Source organism: Mustela lutreola, chromosome 12 (assembly GCF_030435805.1).
Source record: "Mustela lutreola isolate mMusLut2 chromosome 12, mMusLut2.pri, whole genome shotgun sequence".
Classification (NCBI taxonomy): Eukaryota; Metazoa; Chordata; class Mammalia; order Carnivora; family Mustelidae; genus Mustela; species Mustela lutreola.
The window spans coordinates 70,128,794-70,138,905 of NC_081301.1; the positions used below are offsets into that span (position 1 = coordinate 70,128,794).

General features: G+C 41.3%; 1 pseudogene; it reads left to right on the forward strand.

Moving 5' to 3' along the window:
- Positions 1-7,112: 7,112 nt before the first annotated feature.
- Positions 7,113-7,663, forward strand: LOC131812141 (mitochondrial import inner membrane translocase subunit Tim17-A-like; annotated as a pseudogene).
- Positions 7,664-10,112: the final 2,449 nt, after the last annotated feature.

The window sequence follows — 10,112 nt, forward strand, 5'->3', positions numbered from 1 at the left end:
GTTGTTAAGTGTCTGCCTTGGGCTCAGGTCAGATTCCCAGGATCCTGGAATCGAGCCCCACATCGGGCTCCCTGCTTAGCGGGAAGCCTGCTTCTCCCTCTCCCGTTCCCCCTGCTTGTAGTCCCTCTCTCGCTTTGTGTCTCTCTCCCCCCATCAATTAAATACATAAATAAAATCTTAAAAAAAAAACAACTAACTTCATTACAAAATGATAATTATAAATTAAATACAAACCCAAGAAGGAGATAAACATCACCAGCAATCCCACTACCCAGATGGAACTGGTGTTGCCATTTTGGTGAGGATCTTCCCAGTTGTGTTCCTGTACCTGTAATTATGTTTCTGTCTTAGTGTAGTAACATAAAACAGAAAGACAGGTGTCTTTGAGAGACCATGGGCAGAAACGCAGCTGGGCCTCAGAAAAGGGCCAAGGCCTCTGGGAGCTGAAGGGTCACTGAGAGGTCAGGCAGTATGCCCTGTTCTGATCTCTTCTCCGTGAGCTCTGTGGGTCAGATTTTCTCTTTTCTTAGATTATCTTTTCACTTCTCCATCCTTATGGCCAATTGTTGCCCCACAGCTCCTCAAACCCACCTGCTGATATGACAGCTGCCCACAAATGGGCTAGTTATCTCAGACTCATTTCCAAATTCTGCTCATGTTTTGGTCAGCTTTAGCCAGGGAATTCAGGTCAGGCAATATAAATGAGAACTAATTCAGATCATTTGCTCTGCAAAATTTTGAGACAGAAAGATATCATCAGCTTTAGCTGTTTTCCAAGGCATGAAAAAATCATAATAACAGTTTATTGTAGAGGAACTTACCAACCCATTGTACAAATTCAGTTGAAAACAATTTTATGCATTAGTAGATATTTCACCACCAATTGCAAAAGTAGGTGTGGCTTAATTAATTAATTAAAAAGTTGACATGTACTATATTTTCAGTGAAGTCATCAACTTGGCACTTCAGATGGAATGCTCTGGACTCATTTTTTCTTAATTCATTCTCTGATTGAAGACCAGACAGCACTTAAGATGCACATTCCCAGGAGAGTTTTTTTGAATGAGGATTTTAAGTAAATATTCCTTTAAAAAATATTTTATTTATTTGCTGGGGGGAGAGAGAGAGAGAGCATGAATGGGGAGGAGGAGCAGAGGGAGAGGGAGAAGAAGGCTGCTAGCCAAGCAGGGCTTGATCCCAGGACCCTGAGATCATGACTTGAGCTGTAGGCAGATACTTAACCAACAGAGCCACCCCAGGTGCCTTAAGTAAGTATCCTTTTCCACTGAAAAGGGCAATTTGGGGTTTTGTAAAAAACAGTTTCATTGAAGTATAATTTACTTTCTACAAAATTCTCCTATTGTAAGTGTAAATTCAGATAAGTAGGTTTACGAAGTTGTGCATCCATCACTACAATCTCATTTTAGAGCTTTCTCTTCACCCACAGAGGACCCCTCTGTCTAATTCCACTTCCACCTTTAGCCCAAGGCAACCACTAATTTATTTTCAGTTTCCATGAGTTTGTAAATAGGACAATTTTATAAAAACTTTTATAGACTTTGTGGAGCCCTCCATATCATCATATATAAATTAATGTCCAATTTAATATGTGAGGGATAATAATTTCTTATTTGATCTTCATCAAAATATGTAGTGTTAGGTCCATTATTAAAACAAGACTGAGACAAGTGAAAGTTATTTAAAGCTTTATTTTATGATAAGTATTAGAAATCAAACTGATCGGCCAGGTGAACGAGACTGAAACAAAGTTAAAGTTATGCAAAGCTCTATTCTATGCCAAGCATTAAAAATCAGATTGACCCGCCAGGGCCGTCTCTGAAGAGAGTGACCACCCCCAGCTTACAGGCTCAAGAATCAACCAACTTGGGGCGCCTGGGTAGCTCAGTGGGTTAAAGCCTCTGCTTTCGGCTCAGGTCATGATCCCAGGGTCCTGCTCAGCGGGGAGCCTGCTTCCTCCTCTCTCTCTCTGCCTGCCCTTCTGCCTACTTGTGATCTCTGTCTGTCGAATAAATAAATAAAATCTTAAAAAAAAAAAAATCGACCAACTGACCGGTCAGGGCCGCCTCAGAAGAGAGCGACCCCTCCCCATCTTACAGGCTACCTTTTATTGGGTAAAACTGTAACCTGTATCTTGGTATCTCAACCCACTGGGTTTGTGTGTCTCTTGCTGATTGGCTAGTTCCATCCGGTCTGGTGACGTGTTATTCAAGATTACCCCATACTAGAAACCGTTACAAACAGTACTTTCTGGGAAGGCTTAGTCAGTTAACATATTCAGTGTGAATAATAAGATTGTTGTCCTACCCAAGATGGAGTAATTTTGGTTTGGGCAAGACCTTCTCATTGTTACAAACAGTACTTCATATTGATTAGATGTCTCTATCTGGCCTGACTCGTCCTTGTATTCTGGGCTCTGTTATCAGGAACTAGCCGACTACATTTTACTGGTTTCCCAGACTTGTTTCTAAGTAAGTTTTTCTTGGGGGGGGGGAGTCAATTTAAGTTTACTGCACAAACAACAAAATGGCTATTTACCCAAGATGGAGTCGCTCTGGCTAAATAGGTCCTTTCATGTAGTTCATTTACTAGCCTGTTTTTTCTACTCTACATTCAAAGCTATATATGCCAATAAAGTATGTAAGTATGTATTTATGGGGAGTGATCTCATTTTTAAGTTCTCCTGAACTGTCCCCCATCTGCTACTGCTCCCTGCCCCATCAAGTGTCCTTTTTTCTGCCAGTCACCATCTGGAACTCATGGGCTCTAGAATAAAGATGCTGCTTTGTCCACACAGGCCCAGGGAGCATGAATGAGGAGACAGCCAGACTTTGCTTCCTGCCTTGTCCCATATTGTTTTTATGACTACTACCCATGCCTCTGAGGATACACTGTGCTCACCAAATGTTTGGAATTATCAGACAGGAGAGGTATCACACAGTCCTAGGTGTAAGTGTTGAAGGATTTAAACCCTCTCCAGGGACGACTCCTCTTTCCTTGCTTCTTTTCCTTGCTCCTCTTTCCTTCCTTTCTCTTGCTTCCTTTCTCTTGATTCTCTGTTATTAAGCCTAGGAAAGTACCTCCTTCTAAACCCTGTCATACATAGATGTCCCCCACCCCTGCCACTTTCTAAGAAACTCTAGTCTCAACACATAAAGACTGGTCTTCTGGAGATCCACATCTCTCTCTCAGTAGTCTAAGTGCTCAAGTATGAGTTACTTCATCCAGATTGGAATTATACTCCAGAGAAGAGGGCCTGAGAACCAAAGTTGGTGGTGACTCTCCAACTGTCAGAACAGGTGGGCATAGGTGTGAGGGGAAACTGTACTCTAATCTCAGGAAGCATGTCAGAATAGCTGTGGGTCACTTAAAATCAAGTTCTCTTGATGTCTCTCCTCCAGTGGAAGTTGAACATATCTTAATCCTGGACTGTCCAGGCTAACTACTGAATAAAATACACAAATACATTATCATGTTCCTCATACCATCTCCCAAGGACAAATTTTAATTCTCAGAAGTAGTGCAGTAAACCCATGAGGAAGAAGGGAGGTATTTTCTTGCTGAGTCATAATTTATAAGCTACTTCTCAATCAATAAAATCTGTCCTGTGCATTATTTACTACACAAAATATAAGCAGTATTGGTTATTTTCCCTCATTCCCCCTTCTCCACTCTCTGCTTTCAAATTATGACCTCTTAGGTCTTCTAGGAAGACAAAGAAAACCTATTGTTAGCTCATAAACTGTACCTTTTATGGCTGTTCCCTTGGCTGTATTAGACCTGGCTGAGGCTATAAAATCAGTACTTGTAAGTTCTTGATTAAATTCTTGGCCAAGGTCATGCTCTGTCTAGGGAGGATGAGAGGTCATGATTTCATTCTCCTAGTTACTAGCACATAAATTATTATATGCTCTTAATCTACATGAATTCTACTTACCTTATTTACTAAGCAACTCATGGGTATAGTGGTATCATGTTAGTCCTGTTCAGTGATGGTTTCCAAATACCACCAGCACAATCTGTTGATAAGCTAAAGCTGAGTTTCTTGCTTGAATTGGTAAGCAAGAATCACACCTCCTCAGAGCTTTGGCAGGGTCTCAAAGAGGGGAAGGTCAGGTCAGAATTTAGTGAGAATTTGAAGTTTGTCTTAAGATAGGTCTTTCAATACAGGGTTTGGTTAGAATTGGGTAAAAATCAAATAAAACATCAGAATTGGTAGAAACAATGAGGAATGGGTTTTTTTTTTAAAGATTTTATTTATTTATTTGACAGAGAGAGATCACAAGTAGGAATGGGTTTTGAGGCGAGGGCTTCAAAGAATGGTAGGGTAAAGATTGCCTTTTGATATCTTCCATCGGAGACTTTATCTTGGAAAGTTCTGTGATGAGCTCTCAAAGCTTGCTAGGGAAAGCAACTTTCAGAAAAGTAATGAAGACAGAGGAATTTAAAAAAGAAGCATGTTAATGTGAAGAATAAGGTAAGTGAAGTAGTTTCAGTTCTCAGCGTCTGGGGTAGGTGGGATGTAGATGGTTTCAGTTCTTAGTCCCCTTCCACTCTCTCCAAGTGAGTTAAACTGTTGAAACAGATACATTCCCAAATGTATGATGGCTCAAGTGTGAAAGAACTTTACTTTTCACTCAGGTTAAGTCCAAAATAAGTGTTCTTGATTAATGTATGGTTTTCTTCCTTGGGGAAGGAAGGACTCCAGCTTTTTAGAAACTGAACTCCATTATCTCTTAAGGCAATGACCCCCATGTTTGAGCAGTCAACAGAATCACCTGTATGTTTTGTAAAACCATAGGTTGCTAAGTCTTATCCCTAAAAATTTCTTATAAATATAAAAGCTGTAAAAATAGCTTATCACTGACCCCTACCTATGATACATAGAGAGCTAGGAAATTTTATCCCTTTGACTGAAAAATAATTTTTGTAGAAAATGAAACTTAGTAGACAGCTATCCACGTCTCTCTAGCCTATCACATAACAAACAAAACTCCAAGACCACCCATCTTCCCACACATAGAACATACTCAATTCCTCCCAAGACCCATCTAATTTATTGCGTCCAGGTGGTACATAGTCCTCTTTACAAAACCCAAAAGTGACTCCTCATGGTTTATATCCTATAAACCAAAAAATTATCTGCTCTACAATATATAATGGTAGAACAGGGACAGGATAAAACGTCCATTCAGACAAGAAAAGAGAAACACAACAGTTGTAGCAATTTGTCTATAGTGATGACAAAAATCCTACAGGGCAGATACTGACAGTAGTGGGAGAGCAGTCCACTTAGTGGATGCCAAGCATGCTGTCTAGAAAGAATTCCTTTTGGCCATAATCTCTTTGACCCCTTGTGGTTATGAATTCACTGTGACACTTAGTAGGCTTCTGATCTATTTGCATCCCAGCAGTTCAATGTGCTTATAACTGCACCCAGGGCAGAATTCTGAAGCCTAAATCTATTTCTCTATTTCTTTGCCCCCTATTGCTCTCTTAGTGGGGACTGCCTTGAGGCCATTTGAAACAGTAGATGAGAATGCTGCATTATTTTTATTTTTTTAAAGATTTTATTTATTTACCTATTTGAGAAAGATAGTGAGTGAGGGAGAGAGCACAAATTGGGGAAAGGAAGGCAGAGGAAGAAACAGTCTCTCTGCTGAGCCTAGGCTCATGACCTGAGCTGAAGGAAGACACTTAACCAACTGAGCCACCCAGGTGCCCCATAATGCTGCATTCTTGAAGGATTGTTGCTTTAGGTATAAGTTTTGGTACCTAAGACCTCTTTCAGTCTTGTCTCTTATTGGTGGGGTCTGCAGGCAGTTTCTGCAACCCTTAGAAACCACAAATGTTTGGATTTTCTCGATTGTCTTCCATTTCTGCTTACAAGCTGGCCAGCTCTTCCCAGACATCCATTTTTTTTTTTTTAATAGTAACTTGTTAAAAGCAGAAAGTAAATGTCAGCATACACTATCATGCCAACTTACCAACCATTTCCACTAAAGCTACTGACTCATAGACTCTGGTCTTCTTTCCAGCTCGTAAGTTAGACAGTTTTGCCAAATGTTTCGTGGCTGCATGAACTGAATCTGTGTTTATTCAGCTTTGGATATTAGCTTCTGCAACTGCTTCCCCCAATCACTAATGGAGCTTCACATATTTTGGATTTTTGTCACATCATTATCCTATTTCTAATACTAATTTCTGTATTACTTAAGGTAAATCTGGCTGTTAACCAAAACATGTAATAGTTCAGTCATGATACATGCTTATTTCTCACTCATGTGCAGTTCCGGGAGGTTTGTAATTGCTGGCACCTTCCATCTTTGTAGTAATAGAGCCTGACTGGGGCTCTGCTGTCTCCTAGGGCCTCAGTGTCCTTGGTTTGATTCTTTGCATCTAGCTTACAGTCAGAAGAGACTGTGGGTTAGGCAAATCCTCTTCTTAACATTGGCAGTCTGGAAACAACACACTTTGCTTCAGCTCACATTTTATTACTGAGAACAGGTCGCATGACCATACCCAGATGTAAGCAGTGACAAAACATTAGACTCTACCTGAGTAATTCCTTTGTGGCAAAACTCCACACTGTGGAAGGGAAGCACAAATCTTTGGTGGCCACCTAGCTGTGGCCACCAAATCCCATCATTAGAATTATCTAGTCAAAAGGCACCAGCAAACCCCATCATTAGAATTATTCAGTCAAAGCCACGTTGGATATAGGTGTTCTACTAGTTAGAATGGCTTTGGACCATTAGTAATATATTTCAGAAATAAGAATGACTTAAACAAGATAAGAGTTTATTTGTTTCTTGCATAAAACATGCAGAACTGGGGACTCTTAATAGATATGGCTCTGCCATTTAGTCATCAAAAACTCAGATTCCTTCTACCTTTCTGCATTACCATCCTTAACTCTTAGCTTGTGTTTTTCAAAATGGCTGCTAGATCTCTAGATATTGCATCCACATTTCAGGCTTGAAGAAGGAAGAAGGGTGAAAATATAAAAGAGTATTTTTAAAAGAAGTTTCCTAGACACAATGTTACACCAACAATATAGGGATTTTATCATGAAGAAAGAAGGGGAGGTCAGCATGGAGGAGTACACCTGAGAGCCTTGCCCTGGGCGAATTGTGGATGATTGTGGTGGAGTCCTTTACGATGGGCAACATAGATGGTGGGACCTCTCAGACAATCAAGAATTTTTGCAATTCTCCAGTGGGAGTAAACCACAGACTGTGAGGGAGTTTGACAGATATTAAAACCAGGGCTCTGTGGTTGGGAGGTAACTTTGCAGTTTGGGGAGGTTTATTTTCCATGATTGACTGCAGTATGGTTCAAGTTAGAGGGAAAGAAGATCCCTGAAACTCCATCACAAGTGGTGCCTTATCAAGGACACACACTGGCAGCAAGAAATGGACCAGTGGCTATGGCTGGGTCAGCTGCAATGGGCAGCATTCTCCTAGCTTTAATTGAAGGTGCTGGTATCTTATTGACAGGATTTGCTTCATTACAATTTCCCAGTGGTCCTCAGTTTGCTGAAGGCCCCTCTTAGTTGCCTTCAGCCCAGTTACCATCCTCACTATCTGGAGATCATTGACAATATCAGCAGGACTTCTTCCCCAAGATTTTTAAAACAGAATGAGCTATAGTTCAAGAAAGAAATTCAGAAGGTAAGTTACAGTCTGTTTTTAAAAACACAGATGGAACAGCTAAGCCAAACAGGCTTCAAAGAGACACTTACTCGGGAGGAGTCAAGATGGCAGAGAAGTAGCAGGCTGAGACTGCTTCAGCTAGCCGGAGATCAGCTAGATAGCTTATCTAAAGATTGCAAACACCTGAAAATCCATCGGCAGATCGAAGAGAAGAAGAACAGCAATTCTGGAAACAGAAAAACAACCACTTTCTGAAAGGTAGGACCGGCGGAGAAGTGAATCCAAAGCGACGGGAAGATAGACCCCGGGGGGAGGGGCCGGCTCCCGGCAAGCAGCGGAGCAACCGTGCACAAAATCAGGACTTTTAAAAGTCTGTTCCGCTGAGGGACATCGCTCCAGAGGCTAAACCGGGGCGAAGCCCACGCGGGGTCAGCGTGGCCTCAGGTCCCGCAGGGTCACAGAAGGATCGGGGGTGTCTGAGTGTCGCAGAGCTTGCGGGTATTGGAACGGGAAAGCCGGCTACAGAGACAGAGCCGACAGTGAGCTCGCAGCTCCGTGTTACCTTGAACCGGTCCCAGGCTCGGTGAGCTCGGAGCGCGGCCGGAGGTCAGGCAGACGGGAGTAACTGGGCGCTGTTCTCTGAGGGCGCACTGAGGAGTGGGGCCCTGGGCTCTCGGCTCCTCCGGGCCGGAGACCAGGAGGCCGCCATTTGTATTCCCGTCCTCCGGAACTCTACGGAAAGCGCTCAGGTAACAAAAGCTCCTGAAAGCAAACCCGAGCGGATTACTCACCCCGGCCCCGGGTAATGGCGGTGTAATTCCGCCTGGGGCAAAGACACTTGAGAATCACTACACCAGGCCCCTCCCCCAGAAGATCAACAAGAAATCCAGCCAAGACCAAGTTCACCTACCAAGGAGTGCGGTTTCAATACCAAGGAGAGCAGCAGAATTAAAGAGGAGGAGAAAGCCAAACACGGAACTCATGGCTTTTTTCCTGTGATTTTTTTTAGTCTTGCAGTTAATTTAATTTTTTCTTTTTCATTTTTTTTTTTTCTCGCCTTCGGGTAAATTTTTTTTTTTTTTTAACTGTTACCTTTTTCTTTTTTAACGATTTTTTACTAGTTTATCTAATATATATATTTTTTCTTTTTTACATTTTTCTTAGGTGTTTTCTTTTTTTAAAAATTCTTTTCTTTTCTTTTCTTTTTTTTTTTTTCTTTTCTTTTTGTTTTTTTTTTTCTTTCTTCCTTTTTGAACCTCTTTTTATCCCCTTTCTCCCCACTCACGATTTTGGATCTCTTCTAATTTGGTTAAAGCATATTTTCCTGGGGTTGTTGCCACCCTTTTAGTATTTTACTTGCCCCTTCATTTACTCTTATCTGGACAAAATGACAAGACATAAAAATTCAACACAAAAAAAAGAACAAGAGGCAGTACCGAAGGCTAGGGACCTAATCAATACAGACATCGGTAATATGTCAGATCTAGAGTTCAGAATGACAATTCTCAAGGTTCTAGCCGGGCTCGAAAAAGGCATGGAAGATATTAGAGAAACCCTCTCGAGAGATATAAAAGCCCTTTCTGGAGAAATAAAAGAACTAAAATCTAACCAAGGTGAAATCAAAAAAGCTATTAATGAGGTGCAATCAAAAATGGAGGCTCTAACTGCTAGGATAAATGAGGCAGAAGAAAGAATTAGTGATATAGAAGACCAAATGACAGAGAATAAAGAAGCTGAGCAAAAGAGGGACAAACAGCTACTGGACCACGAGGGGAGAATTCGAGAGATAAGTGACACCATAAGACGAAACAACATTAGAATAATTGGGATTCCAGAAGAAGAAGAAAGAGAGAGGGGAGCAGAAGGTATACTGGAGAGAATTATTGGGGAGAATTTCCCCAATATGGCAAAGGGAACGAGCATCAAAATTCAGGAGGTTCAGAGAACGCCCCTCAAAATCAATAAGAATAGGCCCACACCCCGTCACCTAATAGTAAAATTTACAAGTCTCAATGACAAAGAGAAAATCCTGAAAGCAGCCCGGGAAAAGAAGTCTGTAACATACAATGGTAAAAATATTAGATTGGCAGCTGACTTATCCACAGAGACCTGGCAGGCCAGAAAGAGCTGGCATGATATTTTCAGAGCACTAAACGAGAAAAACATGCAGCCAAGAATACTATATCCAGCTAGGCTATCATTGAAAATAGAAGGAGAGATTAAAAGCTTCCAGGACAAACAAAAACTGAAAGAATTTGCAAATACCAAACCAGCTCTACAGGAAATATTGAAAGGGGTCCTCTAAGCAAAGAGAGAGCCTACAAGTGGTAGATCAGAAAGGAACAGAGACCATATACAGTAACAGTCACCTTACAGGCAATACAATGGCACTAAATTCATATCTCTCAATACTTACCCTGAATGTGAATGGGCTAAATG